We start from the raw sequence: 18,049 nt of genomic DNA on the forward strand, positions 1-18,049 counted from the left end.
TTTGAGTCATAGCGAGTGTGAACGTGGCACCGTAATTGTAACCTCTCAGAGAGTGAGTGTTGCTAAGAATGCTAATGCTGATGTTGGTCCTGACCCAGTGGACATGCATTGTGCTGTCATTTCAGAAGGAGATGTAAATGGTGGTGCAGATTATGGAAGTTCTGACATGCATGATTACCCAGAGAGTCATAGGGCTTTAGTCCTGCAGACGAGTGAGAACGAGGGTAATGTTGTTGATTGCTGTGTGACCCCTGATTCAGTCCGTCAAAGGAGTGAGAGTGATGATGATTTTATCCTTCAGGAGAGTGATAGTGACGGTAATGATCGCAAATACTATGCAAGCCCAGACCCAGTCCTTTATGAGTTTGAGTGTTGTCATGTTGAGCAGTACATTAATCCAGATTCCATATTACCTGAGAATGATGGTGAGAGTAGTAATGTAACACATAGTCCTGAATTCCCTGAGTCTGTCGAGGTAACATGTACTCAATTAGATAATCTGAGTGATGAGAGTCGTGGAGACGAAAATAATCATGTGAGTTGTGATGTTTACCGTAATGTTGATCTCTCTTGTAAAGAGAACAGAGCTCAAGTCTTCGGTGATATCGGTTGCGATATTACTGTTGGTAGTCAGGAGGATAGTAGTAACGTACATGTGGTCCCGGTACTGAGCAGTGCTCTGGAATTTCCTGGTACATTGACTTCAAGTACTGAGCATAGCTCTGTAGTTCCAAAGTGCAGCTTCTATGATAATCAGTTTACATGTAGCCCTGGATTTTACAACTCCGCAGTTCTTCCTGATACTCAGCAACTCATTATTGGTCATCATTGCATTGATGAAAGTGCTGTCCAATCCGGGCGCAAATCTGACATATCGTACCATAGCAATACCGTAAATACTACGTTCGTATCCGATTCGTTTGTCCGTAGCGATTCCGTCTGCTCCGTGGCCATAACCGAGTTATGTGGCAATCGTATCGATCGCAACTCAAGCGGTCACATTATCGCTATTACTCCGTCCAGTCGTATTGGAGTTTGTGACGACGGCCGTTCGATGAGGGCGCTTCTCGCGATGCATCACCAGAACATGGTTGGCAGTAAGAGAGTGTTGTACTCACCAGCACCGTATCATTCCTTACACGTGGAAATCTGCAGTGATACCATCTTCTACCATGATCGCATGCAGAATTGGGATATCTCAGCGATGCGACGTCGACCGTATCATCTCTCCATCTTCAATGTCCAAGCGTTGCCTCCATCCTCCAGGCAGGTTGACGCACTTGATACAATCCCAAGTATCACTGAATCTTCAGCTTTGGACATATTCTCCTGCCTTCCTAGTTGGTATCCCCCTGTGGATAGTGTGAACTCTGCTGGCCAAACTATCCACTCTTCTGCCTACCTAGTCCCTTCACTGACTGACCACTTGCTTGTGAATGGCACCTCTGGTGACCTTGATCAGTCCTCCACGCACCATGTCCCACAGTGTATGCCCTGTGACACTGGCTCTGATGACCATCGCTCATGCCTTACTGGGAATCCCACCATCTGGACTCTTGGACCTCGCCCACCTTCATCTAGCTGGGTCCTTTCTCATGAGAGATCTCTGTATGCCTCGAGCTGGATCTACCTCACCGAGCCTGCGTGGGTTATTCCGTATCCTGCCCTGGTTATTGGTGACGTAGCTTACATGGACATACTTCACTCTTGTGTGCTATCAGACTTGCCCCCATAGTGTTTGAGCTTATACTTAGTCTACAGATTACATGGACTTCTACCTATTTTTACATCACAGTCTACGAGGAAGTTGAATTTTATGGACTCATATTATCATGATATGGACTTCATACACAGAGAAATGTTGGTTAATTATTTTGCTGGTCTTTAAAATTTTAAACCTGTATCACATTGGATTGCTGATTACTGTTTTTCCATGATCTCTTATTTTTTATTCATGCATGTCATAATGTGTATTACCTGGTTCTTTATTGTTTATTGCTTTATGTTTTAATTGCACCCCTTTACCTTGATTGTGCTGGATTGTGTAGATACTGCGGAATTATAAGTTGCTTTATAATAATACATTTGGTTTTCTAATTAGCATGTTAGCAGGTTTTCATTGCTTCCTCAATATGTTTACATTTATTGACAATAAGTTTGTATATACATGTGCCCGATTAATGTTGTTTTATGGCAGATATGACATTAAATTTTGGTGTATTAATTTTTGTTATATTAATCGTGCATTTTCAGCTGTTGCATACATTGTGATTAGTTGGTTGTTTGTGGACTTATGTGGTGGGCCTATACTTGTGTGAGTGAATTTGGGTTCTCGCCTACCAAGTATGGTTTGATTGTTTGTGTTGCTGACCTTAAACTATTGTTGATGTTCATAATGTGTTGACTGCAATGTGTGCTGATGCATGCTATGGTGTTATGTTTTACTATTGGGATGTTTAAAAAAAATCAAGTAGAAATGTGTTTAATTAACATTTTTGGTAGTGTTTTACACCGGCTTATGCATATGGTGTATTATTATTATACAATAATATGTGTGCTGAATTCAGTATAGTGCTTCATGCTACAAATGATGCATATTTTATTTTTATACAAGGGCAAGTTCAGTATTCATTTAATTTGGGAACATGTACATTACTTATGGTTGTTAAACTTGGAAGTTATAGCTGGGAAGTGAATATTTACATGTAGTTTTATGATTTGTTTATAATAGTCAAGATGCGAGAACATAGAACAGTTACCGCCAATTATCAGTTCAATTTGTTTTTGTAATATTTTGAATAAATCATGATATGCCTATACATAGTGCATGTTCAGGTCATTGGATGCAATGTTGCTAAGTGTTGGTAACCACTGGAAGATATGTGTTGAAGGGATGTACAGAAGTTAATTCATGATAGTTTTAAAGATTTTGGTATTATTCCTTAAGTAACCATTGTTTACAAGTAGTTGGAATTGTACTTGTTGATAAGAACCTGCTGATGTAAATAAAAATTGATGTGTACTTTAGAAATTTGATAGTTGTAGTATGCGTTAACTTTATTGGTTTAAATGATATTATGCAGATGTATGTAGATCAGGATGTTTGGTATAGTTTAGATACTAACGATCAAATATTGTGTTACTGAGTTTTATTGGTCAATTTTTTATGATGGTAAATTTTTAGGAAACGTAATCATTGTATAATATTTGATTGTTTTTTTTTTCCATGCAGATATTCTAACATACGATTTCCAACGTATGTTTAGGTTGCTTGCCCCTTACAAAAAATTCCTGTAGTACTCTGTGATATGTACTGCAGGAAGTATCGCAGGAAAGTACTACAGGAATTACGTGCACGTAATTTGGGACGGTATGACAGAACTGTACAACAGGAGTACAACAGGTCCGTGTCCTGTGATACTTCCTGTGGTAATTACCGCAGAAGTATGGCAGGAAGTATGACAGGACATGATCACCACAACCGCTACAACCGCTACAACCACTACCACACTACTACTAGTACTACAGGACAGTATCACAGGAATATCACAGGATAGTATCACAGGACAGTATGACAGGACAGTACTACAGGAATTCCGCAGACCAGTATCACACGGAAGTACTACAGGACAGTATCGCAGGACAGTACTACAGGAATACCAGACCAGTATCGCAGGACAGTACTACAGGAATACCGCAGGCTTCTGGTACTGTGTCCTGTAGTACTGTCCTGTGATACTGGTCTGGTATTCCTGTAGTACTGTCCTGTGATACTGGTCTGGTATTCCTGTAGTACTGTCCTGTGATACTGGTCTGGTATTCCTGTAGTACTGTCCTGTGATATTGGTCTGGTATTCCTGTAGTACTGTCCTGAGATACTATCCTGTGGTGATGGATAGTATCACAGGACAGTATGACAGGACAGTACTATAGGAATTCTGCAGACCAGTATCACAGGAAAGTACTACAGAACAGTACTACAGGACAATATCACAGGACACTTCTACAAGAATATTACAGGGCAGTACTGCAGGAATACCAAGAGACCTTACCGCAGGACAATTCCTGCAGTACTGTCCTGTGGTATTCCTGTGATACTGTTCTTTGATATCTTGTGTGGCACTATTGGTCTCATCCTGCAGCCTTCTTGTGATACTTTACTGTGGTAATCCTGCAGGGGTATTCTTGTTGATTTCCTTTGACAATCCTATGGTATTGTCCTGTAGTAGTCTGTGCGATTTTCTCACGACACCGTCCTGCACTGGTTTGTTAGGCGTAGTAGTTTGTAAAAATTCCCTGTGATCCAGCACAACAACTTTGACATCTTGACTAATGAAAAGAGGGGTGAAAAAAAACAAAAATTGGCAAAGACTTTAAAAGCATATTTACATACCTTTATTATGTATGAGTTGTACTATGCACAGTATAAAACATCTTTGATATTATAAATGACTGCTAGAATAATGCAGTAACATTTCATCTTTGGGATAATACATGTACAAAGATTTATATCCACCAACATTGAGATGCCACATGAATTACTTTCACTATTCATACATTGCTGCCATTTTGAGATCACATAAAGAAAGCTAGATTCGACCCAGAATCCTTCCCTATAACACAACAATAAGCAAGTTTTATTAATACCTCGGTCACATTAGCTGACCGGTTGCCTTACGGCGAGACAAAATCAGCAGTTTTAGGTATTCCTGTACAAACCACCTACGTGTAGCTGGTACAAGGATGATTAAAACGGCTAATTTTGACTCGCCGTACGGCCACCAGCCGGCGAATGTAACCAAGGCTAAACCAGTATTATGGTTGTAAAAAAACCTGTACTAGCTGAGCAATTGCATTTTCCCCTTTTTGTCAACACCCGATTGGTTTAATACTAAAAGCAGAACATCCTTTACTCAACCATGTTATGAAACAATGGATAACCACTTGTGCATGTACAGATAATGCATGGTGCATGTACAGATAATGCATGGTGCACATACAGTAAGGGATGAAATTATGATGTGTTGATCACCAGTATAAATTTAAAGTACATGAACGTAATCATAATCACTTCATTTTGCTCAGTATTCACTTAAGTCCATAAATAATGAAAGATATTTTTGAATGAATTTCACATGATTTAGAATGTTCACAATAGGTTAGAAAAAATATGAACATACAATTACTTTGCCGAAATGTAGATCAAATCTATTGAGACATTAATCTTTTTTACATTGAATTGGCATATCATTGTTTTGCACAGTCTTCTTGTCTAAGAATTGCTCCAACTACGGATTGAAGGGTTATACATGAATGTAAGCATGAGCCCATCATAAACACGAAATTGCGGCATGTAATTTTATTTGCTACACGTCATAATTAATAACTAAATGACGTTCAATACTTGATGTTGCTACATAAAATAATTAAGGTCATCTGGCAACGTGAATTCATAACTACTCGAGTCATTTAGTAATTTCAATTAGTATATGACCTAAACAATTATGACATATAGCTCAAAATTGACTTGAATAATTATGACCAATTTGATTGACCTCAATTATTTGAAGTAGCAACATCAATTATTTAACATAAGCACGCTCAATCGACGTGGAGTAATTCTTCTTTAGGTCATGTTACTATTCGAATTGGAACATGTCATTGTTTAGGTCATGCAGCAATTCAAATTACTTGCTCAAGTAAACAATTACAATTGTAATATCACGCAAAAGCAATTAGCTGTACATGACATAATTCTGTTTTTGATGGGCTTATGCTTCCATATGTTAAGTAAATAGCTTTAATTCTTAATGATTATCCAAAAATACATATACATAAATAAACCAATATGAAGAGCATCATATCCAAAGTGATCACCAGTTCACCCAATGTTACAGTACAAAAATAAAAAGCAGCTGATTTTCTTATGTACTTTCACACACGTTATACATGTGCACTGTATGTCACTTGACCCTGGCAGACAATAGAATTGACTAGCAGTGAGTCATACATGTACATGTAGCTGCCTGGTTTGCATACTTTAATGTTATATGAATTTCAATCATGGCCATGTGCTGTTTATACACTAAATGGAGGGATCTTGTCATAATGTTATGTCAATTAAAAACTGAATAAAATCCCAATTATCCTGAATAGACTAGCCCCCTAGCAATGGACATTGTAATCTTGTTTTCTTTTACCTTTCATTCTTTTTGAAAATTTTCATACAACTCTTTGGGTTTTTTAATACTTTATTAAAGCTTTTATGATTATAAATGTAATTAAATAATTTGACTTTAATCTTAAAAGAATGTATATTACTGGTATACTAATTGTGAATTTTTAGCAAGAAACACTATTTGTGTTGGATAAGTACATAAAAATGTTGCGAAATTTCCGAACACCATACCCAGGCATCGCAAATTTGGTCTCAAAAGATGTGCAAGACTTAAAAGTAAAAAGGCAGCTAACAGCCTCCCAGTTGTTAACCCTTAGTTAAATTGGACCAATTTGACCCCCCCCCTTCCAAAAATTTTGCGACCATGCTGTCGCACAATTTTTTTAAAACATGCCTCTTTCTAGTCTTGTGCATCTTTTGAGACCAATCTTGTGTCACCCCGTACGTGGTTCTGAAATAACGTGACATTATGTAAGTACATGTCATACCAAAAATTGCTCAAAAACGTGATTTTGTGTACAAAGTCAATGCAAATTGTGTTTTCAACCGAAAATCATGAATGTATTATTGTTTTTGGTTTTACTGGTCTAAATGTATTTTTCTTATGCTTTTCATGATCGCAAAAGAGTCCCCAACAAATTTCATTGAAAAAAACAATGAAAAAAAAAAGTTAAAAAAACAAAGAAATACTTAATTGCAAAAAACAATATAATACATAGAAAATGATTTGATATTGCAATTTTGTTCATGTATACTTGCTAAGAAACCACAAAGAGTTTCCATTCCAAAAATTAGAACATTTGGAGCTTTATTTAGGGAGTTAGAGGAAAAAGTATGATTTTGTATTCTAATTACGCATAAATTATTATTATCACTTAACAATTTGCGTGAAATAATTTTCAATTCAATTTTGTAAATTATGTCCTAGACAACCCATGTGCAAATCTTCGACGCGATTGTACGGTCGAGATCTCAAGGGAGGGGGGGGGGCCTGGGAGGCACCCCCCCCCCCGGCCATATGAACTCCCAAAATACCCTGGCCTTGATAACAAATCGACTTTCTGGCTCCTCTTGAGTAGTCACCATTCATTGGACAGCTTGTTTCGGCAGCCTCCCTTAGAAGTTTTTATCCACGTCTGTATAGCACGAGGCAGCTTAATCTGTAGAAGAAAAAAAACACACGTACCATTACGATAACATGAACAACATTAAAATAAAAGAAATAAGGTGTTTTGCCTATCGGACCATGAGGTCCTTGCGGCTATCTCTCTTAGCATATTCTTGCTTATAAAGCAAACTAAGCCGAATATTCAAGAGTGACAAACAATTTATAATGCAAACAAATTGTCATAAGCACATATTGAAACTCTTTAATAAAAAATGAAGAATAAATTTACCTCTCCTAACAAGGATTTTCAACTATACTGTATGCCACTGCATGAATACAATCTGATTAATTTTGCAATTATAATATCTACTGAAGTGAATGCCTACATAATCACCTTTTATGAACTCCAACCGTGTCTTGTACATGAACATGGCCTTTTCTGTGTACACCTGTAGCATCTTTCCCACATAATGCTGGACTTGCTGCTCGATCATCCAGAGATCCCTCTTTGAATCTTTAATGAAATGAATTTGAGTGACATAGTAAAATTTTATTTGCAGATTACTAAAAATACATGATGATAAAACTTCTTCATTTACATATTTCAGTGTTACAATTCAGGTGCAAAGAGTCATATTCTTTAATAATATTAAACATAAAATGAATGAAAACATTAAAAGTAGAGGAGCATTTTAACCTTACTCACAGTCTGTTATTGTCGCTAAAGTCTTTACAATAAGAAGATTGGACACTTTGCCGACATCGCGTAATGCTTTGCATCGATTTACATGTAAAATAGTCTTTGTGCCTAGTCTTTTCTATGTAGTGTCTCTAATACGTAGATAAGTCATGCGTCCTTTAGCTAATTAGACAAACAATTTCGGAAATTAAAGACGGATCCATATTTTATCAACCGGAAGAGAAATTAGCGCTTAAATGAAGCTATTTGAGGAATATTGATGATATTTAGGGTGAATTGACTTCACATCTTTTCGTAAGTTTGTCATGTTTATAGAAGGCCGGACTTGCTTTCATAAAAACCTCTTTTAAATTTGCGGGATTGCCTACCTCGAGCGAAGTTCGTGCAGGCTCCACTCCACTTCCCTATCGCTACATTATGCTCCACCTACCCAAACTTTGAGACCGTGAACTGGATCTGATATTCCGAGTGACAAAAAGTGGGATTTTATGGGGGGGGAATATAAAATTCATGCAACATCACGCTCTTTAAAAAAATTGAACTGATATTCTTACTGCACACAAAGTTTAACTTCTCTCCATGCCTCTATCCATCTCAAAATTGGTGATTTAGAGCCAACATGAAGTTCCTCACACATATCAATATTCAATACATCGCATGCACGTGAGGCCGGTCGGGTCTTAGCCTCTTGTCAAGGCCCTGGCGGCTGCTTCCCGAGCGAAGCGAGGGATTCCCTAATTCACGAAGCGAATTAGGCCTGGCGCAAGCCAGGGCCTCTTGACATCTGAACTGAATTATATATTCATGAGGAACGTCTTCCTAATGAATATACATGAGTCATGATATTACCGGTCACCGAGTAAACCAATGAAATGTCAGAGCTGTTTCGTTTTGGGTTCGGAATACTATATAGTATAGTAGTCCATTATTTTGCAGGGGATTCATTTAATTGCGGGACACTAAAGGGGATATAACCAGCAAAATGCTAAAAGTAGTGGTACTACTACTACTACTACTACTGGCCGTAACAGACCCATCACCGCCCCGAAACTTCCCGGGAGATACTGCTCAGCCGCTGGTCAGACTCGAGTCAACTCCCAGCAACTCCACCCCAGCTTCCCTCATTGCCATGCACAGCGGAGATCGATAATCGACGCCCCGGGTCAACCGGTGGAATCGCATGAAATATTACATTTTTTCCATATCCTGTGGGTAGATCACAAAGACATCTCGTCCTTACAGTGCAGAATTAATTTCATCGACTTGCAAATCCTTAAATCGGTCAATATTCAGCATTTTAGAGTCATATTCAGCGCTCTTTGATATTTCGTCGTCACTCTTCGCCAAGAATCCAAGGGTCGCCATTCAAGATGAGCTCATGAATATTTAATATGACGTCATAGCAGCTCGCGCTCTCATTGGATGATTTTCACCGACCAGTTTTTGGTCGGTGAATTGGTAAAAACAATAAAAAACAAAAGAAAGTCGGTGAAATTCGGGTCAGATGTCAAGAGGCCCTGTCTCGCGGCGCTCTGCTTCGCTCTCTCCCTTGCTTTGCCATGTTCGCTAGGAAAACAGCCGACAGGGCCTCGACAAGAGGCTAGTCGGGTCTGAGCTCAGACCAGACCCGTCATCTCGCGCATATTGCATCCGCATGCAATGTTTTGAAATCGGCAGCGAATTATGAATATGTGTGAGACTGATAAAAACATGGAAAAGAAATGAAACTTTGTGTAAAGTAAGAATATTAGTTTTAATTCTTTTTAAAAATCAAGATGTTGCATGAATTTTATATCCCCCCCCATAAAATCCCACCTGTCACTCGGAATATCAGACCGAGTTCACAGTCTCAAAGTTCGAGTAGGTGGAGTGTAGTGTTGTGTAGCGGTAGTTAAGTGGAGTGGAACCTGCACAAACTTCGCTCGAGGTAGGGATTGCCATGCAATTGTTGAGATTGTACACAGCGGCACGTAATACACCCATCGGTGCTCTCTTGGAGCCTCTTGGCTTTCCATGTGATGCCACTTCCGTCTATAATTAAGAAAGAAGTTGACAGGTTGAAGGTTTGGAGGTGTCATAAATATTTACTATTTAGTTAGGTTGTTGTCCCCGATCTAGCGTTAATGCAGTTTCGCACCGGCTGATTACCAGCATACCTAATCACCAATACTTGTTCCCAAATGTCATGACAAGTCTCTCAGTCACATTTCAATGTCAATATACCCAATGCTTTACAAAATATCGTGATCGGCCGAGAACGGCTGTATTTCGGCTTCAATCTCGACGTCGTTGATCTAATCCGTAGACATCGCTTCGCGGATCGCTTGGATTCGCCGTGCGCCGTAATGTTGATATGGACTGAAGTTAGCAACCAAATCATGCGAACATGTGGCAAACGAACTGCCAGCATGCCGCATGTGAATCTTTTGGTCGCATAACTTCAGTCCATATCAACATGACGGCGAGCGTCGAAGCCAAGCGAAGCGATGTTTGACTGAGGATTCTAACGATCGATGTCTTCAAGATCGCAGTCAAAATACAGCTGTTACCGCTAGCAATATTTGGAAAAGCGGCGCTAATGCAGTTTCACCCCGGCCGATTACCAGCATACATGTACCTCATCACCAATATCTGTTCCCAAATGTCATGACAAGTCTCGCAGTCACATTTCGATGTCAATATACCCACTGCTTTTCAAAATATCGTGATCGGGAACGGCTGTATTTCGGCTTCGATCTTGACCTCGTTGATCTAATCCGTAGACACCGCTTCGCGGATCGCTTGGATTTGCCGTCGCTGTAATGTTGATATGGACTGAATTTAGCAACCAAATAATGCGAGCGAAGCGATGTTTGACTGAGGATTCGAACGATCGATGTCTTCGAGATGGCAGTCAAAATACAGCCTGTTACCCCTCGCAATATTTGGGAAAGCAGTGGGTATATTGACATCGAAATGTGAACCAAGAGACTTGTCATGACATCTGGGAATAAGTATTGGTGATGAGGTATGCTGGTAATCGGGAGATGCGAAACTGCATTAGCGCCGGAAAAGCAGTGGGTATATTGATGACGAAATGTGACTGAGAGACTTGTCATGACTAGCCTGGAGGCGTCTGGGGAGTAAAATTATTTCTACTATACGTAGGCTTAGTGCCACATAAATATTTAATGGCGAATGCAAGTATTTTACAATTCACGATTATCATCGGCCAAAAATGTTTTTTTTTTAAATTGGCACTGCTCATGATATCATCGCCCTCTCTTATACGCGTCTTGTAACTAGGCTACGAACAAAGAAGGAAACATGGCGACAAGATCATCGGTGAGTATCTGCTCGTCTTCTTACATGATTTTTCTTTATATTTGTATTATTTTTCGTGTAAAAAAAACTTTATAAGTGCCTAATGGGGGGAAATGAACTTATTTTCCATTTACAAAATTGTGTGATAAGCAAGTTAAATAAATCAAATATTTTTTGGAGCAACATTGTTTTCTCCAAAAACTCTCCTTCGTGTGGCCCAATGCCTTGCCGTGCCAGGCGTCATGGGGAGTAAGCCTACGTATAGTAGAAATAATTTTACTCCCAGACGCCTCCAGGCTAGTCATGACATGATTTGGGACCAAGTATTGGTGATGAGGTATGCTACTGCCATGCTAGCACTGTAAGTTAATCGGCGGGTGCGAAACTGCATTAGCGCCCCCGATCTTGGCTTTCTTGGGCGGCTTAGCAAGGAGGGCTTCGTGAAACGGTTAGCGGACAAGTAGCTTACTATCTTTGATTTAGTCAAGAAGTTAGACTTACGACGGTGTTGAAAAAACGGGCCCCTGACCTGGCTACAATACAAACATCCTCACCGCCGCCATCAGTACTAGCCAGCCGTTGGCCGTCCCCGGCCGCGCACACCGCAGATCAGCGCCGGGATCGCGAACAACGCCAGTGCAGTGGCCGTACGGTATAGATGATTAAAAAGTCGAAGAAATTTAAGTGCATGCCGCGCCAAACTACGAAAAAATGGATCTAACTTACTGTTTAGCCTGTTGTGTGAATGTCTTAGAAGTCGTTGTCCGAATCTGATCCATATTCTGTTAGTTTTTGTTGAATTATTGATGGCCTTCTTCATCAAGCTTCAGGTTCAGCTGAGCAGTTACGAAAGTTTTTTTTTCAAATGGCGGAACCGGAAACACGTGTACGCGTGCAAATTACCACTGTACTAGTTAGCGCAGCCGCAATCCGTGCGTTTGTACGGGGAGGGGGGGGGGTTCTTACTTTTTACTTGGCAACCAGTCAATTTGACTATTTTCGCCATCATATATATCATATTATTAACGTAAAGTAATTGAATAAAGTGGAATTCAAATATTTATTTATTCTTCCTTTCTTTTTCTTTTCTATGTCTTTTATTTTTTTCTTTCTCTTTATTCCTTTTTTTAATTAGGATAGGATTTAAAAACTCACAATTTAAAACCAGGGCTTTTAATGAAAATATGTTATATAGGCCTACTAGTATGCAAGTAGGATGGAGATGACAAAGAAAGAAATGAGGAAAATCACAGTTCCAATCCTATGTATTTTTATATTTTATTTATTTTCAAAAAACACACATTTTATCCTGTCTTGTGATCGAAGGAAAGATCCCTTTATAAGTTTCAAGTAGTAAAAGAAAATAATCTTAGATCAAGTGCCGGCAGGGTATTTTGATAAGGGGTGGAGGAGCAAGACAAGCAAATAAAGATACCATTTTGAAGCGAAACATAAGAAAGATAATAAACTTTGCCAACTAGGTAAAAAAATAATATGACATCGATCGTGACACTTTAGCCTAAGGATGGAAAATAGTTTAAAAATATATAGATACAAACTTCATACAAATTAGAAAAAAAGAAGCAAGATAAACTGGCATCATGATATGTGAACAGAGATACAAGATTGTTCTTGCAATTAAAAAACATATTTGCAAACTATATAGCCTCGCATCATAAAAATCGATTGAAAATATACAAATTTATTTGATTTAAAAAGAAATAGATATAAACCAGCCTGGCTAACATATTGCAAGGTTGCAAAGATATAAACCGGGGATATAAAGCAAAAAATATAATAGGCCTAAAAATGGAAATCAAATATCCTATTTTTAGTTCAGCCTATTTCACCTGGAAAATAGCAAAAAATAGTATGAATAGGAGAACAAAAATTGAAGCAATTTCATTTGTAAAAATATATTTGTAAGAAAATAGGCCCTTTTTACTAAAAAAAGTAAATTAAAAAAATAGATGGGAAATTGGAAAAAAGCGAGAAAAGGCACTTATATGCAAAAATTTGCATTTTTTATGCAAATTGATATTTTCACCATGAGATTATCATCTGTGTTAAGTAGTTTTGCGTTCTGTAGTAATTAAATTGAGCAAACCCTTTTTAAAGTCTTTTCTGATTGATAAAATATCTATTTAGGCTTTATTTTTCCGGGAGCGAGCGTAGCAAGCAAGCAGTTTGAACATTTTCAAATCTGAAGTTGTGAAAGTCGCCGCTTTTTGGTCAAATCGCGCAAATTATTGTTAAAAGAGCATTCTTGCGAGGTGTTAAGAGCGCAAATCGCGAGCTATAAATTCTAGACATTGCTTGTACTAACATGACTAATAAGACATGAAAATCAAACATTCCGAGCAATTTTGTTATGAAAAAGATGTGCATCTAATTGAAGAATGGACGCGAGCGCGATATTTCAACCAGAAAACTGGACATTCTAAGCACTTTTTTTAACCCAAGAACTTAATTGTGTGTCTTAATAAATAATAATTGATGCGAAGCGCGAGCCGAAAATTTGTAATATTTCAACCTGAAAACTGGACATTCTAAGCAGTTGGAAACCAAGAACATAATGTGTACCTTTAAAGCGAGCGGAAAGCGCGAGCTGAAGATTTGTGACATTTAAACCTAAAATTGAACATTATAAGCACAAGTTGTAACCAAAACAAAGTGAGTGCCTTCCTAAAAAATAAATGTGGGCGCGAAGCGCGAGCCAAAATTTTGTGATTTCCAACCTAAAATGTATCGTTTGACTTCAAAAAAGGTATTTTATTTTGAAAAGGGACATACATGTACATCATTTTGAAATAAGTGCAATCTCCATTTAAAAAAAGGCATTTTTTTCCTACTGGGATTTTTTATGTAGGGGGTTAAGTGCCCCTGCCGCCCCCCGGTTCCGCCGCCCCTGCTGCTAATATAGCCTCGGGTTAAAATTTTTATTTAGTTCAAACTGGTATTAACAAAAAAATGTTGGTATGACTGCATTTTATAACGATGGTTTTCTTTAAAATATATATTTTTTACCATTTCGATCCATCACATGTTTGCATTTTTTTTGTCCGTCGATATGCCCAGTGCTGAGAGGTCATGCCAAAACGTGATTTTGCATGAAGTACATTCTCTGAACCATCATCGGAACTTCGGAATCACACAGAGATGGAAGACCCCTTCCCTCAAATAGTTCCACCTAGCTGTATGTCCTCGAATATATATATATATATATATATATATATATATATATATATATATATATATATTAAATAAGACATCATAAATGCGAAACACAAATTCACGAGTAATGCAGTTTTTGCAATAAAATTGCAGTTTTTGCAATAAAATTTGCAATTTTATTATATATATATATATATCACCATGATAAGTACGTAATTTTATTATCCGAGCCCATGCAGCGGACCGAGGAGGAGTGGGTGGAGGGAGAGGCACCTAGGAAACGTCATACTTGTTATTGTTCAGTATATACTACCATAACAAGTTGAAAAGAAAAATACAAAGAGAAACTTGGAGGGGATCGATGTTACATTGTTATAACATACAGACCTACGCACCGGTATCATAGGCGGATCCAGGAGGCCGACGTTACGCCCCCCCCCCCCCCGATATTGGCGGCGCAAAGTAATATGAACGAAATCAGAGGGGGGGGGACAAAATATAAGAGGAAGAATGAATAAAAAAAAGGTGAGGGGAATTCAGACTTGGGGAGGGGTGGGAGCCAATCATGTCACTACACATGTATAAAAACAATTTAGCCCGCGCTTTGTGTTCGCATTGCCTGTTCGATGGAACATCTATTCATCTATATACCAATTCATTTATTGATTTATTCATTCAGTCATGGTTAAACAGGTTCACAAGTTCAGAGTTATTAGTATATAAAATCATAGTAACAAGTACAATAACAAGGTATAATTCATATCAAAATAGTATGAGACATAAAGAAATATTAACTGATCAATGTAATACAAAACACGGAAACATTGTTGAAGGGCTTATAGTAAAACGAACAAGGGAACTAAATAGGCCTTTACTTATTCAAATTTTTGGGCACCTTATCCGTCAGTGTGCATCTTGTTTAATGATCATATTGCTCAGATCAATTTTCAGGACACAATACACAGTCCGAAAATAATACCTCATGCTCGCATTTTTTATAGGGCTTAGTACTGTTACGACTATAGATTCCAACAAAAACTAGCTTTGAGCTGCCGATCGATCGGGAAAAATGTGGATGAAAATATTGTTCACCCCGGCCCCGTTATTAGTGAAAGCTGGATCCGCCCCAGAATATATTGTTTAAAAAAAAGGCATAGGCCACGCGGTATTTGTCATTTTTTAGTGATAAATACATTGAGGCAGTATATTGACAAATAATCACTGGAAGAGAAAGAGCATCTTATAGGCCTATATAACGCACAAAGCAAAATAATGAAAAATGGCGGACAAGCTAGTTCAATACAAAATGATTTCCTTTTCCTTTAAAAAAAATGTTACAACACGTTATAATAATGAACAAATCAAAATACAGAACCTGAAGAAATTGATAACAATTCAGTGAATCGGAATCGAAACAAAAATGCGTATGTAAATATAATTATGAAATAGAAATAAAAAACGGGAAAAAATAAGAATAGCCCTTTCACAAGCAACCATAATTCTCCCTCCCTTCATACCCTGGACAAGTAAAGAAAAGAAAAATACAGCTAGAGAAACGAAGCAAAGATGAAAAGCAAGGAAAGGGAAGGAAAGCCGTCTCTCGGTACCTGGTACTCTGCCCAGATATCAAGATGTACGTAGGACTTATTCTCCTCGATTTGAAAAACAACGTGCATAACATCACAATTATTATGATGGTCATTTAAAAAAGTTCCTTGGTTGTTTCCAAGTTATTTAATTTGCCGTCGAGGGACTGTGCGAATGCACACGCTCCTACGGGAAATGAATTAAAAAGTCGCAAATAGACTCCGCCGTTCAATCCGATACTGTACTGTATAGCCGGTATACAGATCGGCACGTGAGACAAGCGCAGAGGCGATGGATATGAATATTCATGAGCAGGTATTGATGTCATTTGGTCTCAAGGTGGCGCTCTTCATTTTTTATGTCAATCTCAAAATCTGCATCAAAAGAAAGCTCACTTGGCAAAATTTCGCTTCTTTATATATTTTTTTGAGAATAAAAACAGTTCTTTTGGCCAATGCAATACATTTTATGGACTCAGAACTTGTTTATTAGTATTTTGAAAAGCGAAGTGTGAAATCTAAAAGAAAGTTTTGAAATAAACCAATGTCACAATTTACCTTTAAAGTGATAGCCCCATTTTAAGGTCTGCATATAAAAAAATCGTGTTCGTGCTTACGTTCGGATTAGTGGATTGATGAGATATATCTGCTCTTCATGAATTCCTGAAATCGGTCCTTAAAATGTATCTTTTTCTAATGTAAATATCAAAAAATTTCAGCTCGCGCTTCGCGCTCGCATCATTTGTTTAGTGAAATACGTATGGTAATAGTAGATTCCTACAAACAAGCCTTAGAATGCCCCTCTTCAGATCTGAATTTCCTATATTTTCAGCTAGCACTTTGCGCTACTGAGATGCGTATGATAATAATGATTACTATGACTACAAAAAGCTCTTCATGTGTTTGAATGTGATTCTAACAAAATCAGCAATCGCTTGGCACTCGCATTGGATGACTATGGTGAGATATGTATACTCTTAATGGATAAAAAAAAAAAGAAATAGTCCTTAAAATTTCCCTGTTTGGGGTCAATATATACAAAATTTTCAGCTCGCGCTTCGCGCTCGCATCATTTTGTACGTGAAATACGTATGGTCTCCGTAAATTCCTACAAACAGGCCTTAAAATGCTTTTCTTCAGGTCTGAATTTCCTAAATTTTTAGCTCGCGCTTCGCGCTCGCAATATTTGATTAGTGAGATGCGTATTTTAATCATGATTACAATGACTACAAAAGGTGTTTCATGTTTTCTAACAAAATCAGCAAGCGCTTGGCACTCAAATTAGATGAGTATGGTGAGATATGTATTCTCTTATTTGATTTCTAAAAATAGTCCTTAAACTGTCTCTGTTTGGGGTCAATAAATACAAAAATTTCAGCTCGCGCTTCGCGCTCGCATCATTTGATCAGTGAGATACATTACATATCCGTTTAATGGAACAGTCCTTAAAATGTCTCTATATAAGGTCAATAGGCCTATACCTGGTAATTGAGCGCGCTTTGCGCGCTCACTGAGCGACTCAAAATTTTTGCTGGTGCCCCCCCAATGCCGTGACCCACGGTACGCCACTGGATGAATGTATGCTCCAGAAGCACCTATGTGCCATTAACTCACAGTGTGAAAATACCATTGGCTCCTTCCAATGTCGCTGTAATCCGGGATTCATTATTGACGAGAATGCCAATATTATGTATATAAGTAAAAACAAGCATTCAAGTCGTATAACCACATGTATTTAGATGTACATGTACCTCTTTCAAACCAAAACTATGTTATCCTGGGGTGCATTTCATAAAGCTGTTTGTGAGTTATGTATGGAAGCATTTCATAAAGCTGTTTGTGAGATACATGTATGTATAGCTTTCCACACGACTGGCGATACGTGTGGTTCTAAAAGTATAAATGTACATTGAATTGATTTGTTTTAGAATATGTGTTAATATATTGTATAATGTTTCTTAACAATATCTTTAGCTGAGAATTAATTGCAAAGGATGATA

General features: G+C 38.0%; 1 long non-coding RNA gene across 1 annotated transcript; it reads right to left on the bottom strand.

Moving 5' to 3' along the window:
- Nucleotides 1–6,017: 6,017 nt before the first annotated feature.
- On the bottom strand, nt 6,018–12,136 carry LOC135154387 (uncharacterized). Its single transcript, XR_010293783.1, has 3 exons — nt 12,016–12,136; nt 7,681–7,800; nt 6,018–7,338 (listed from the first exon to the last, which is right to left on the bottom strand). It is a non-coding gene; the product is annotated as an uncharacterized LOC135154387 (long non-coding RNA).
- Nucleotides 12,137–18,049: the final 5,913 nt, after the last annotated feature.

This window comes from Lytechinus pictus, chromosome 6 (genome assembly GCF_037042905.1).
Source record: "Lytechinus pictus isolate F3 Inbred chromosome 6, Lp3.0, whole genome shotgun sequence".
In the NCBI taxonomy this organism is placed as follows: domain Eukaryota; kingdom Metazoa; phylum Echinodermata; class Echinoidea; order Temnopleuroida; family Toxopneustidae; genus Lytechinus; species Lytechinus pictus.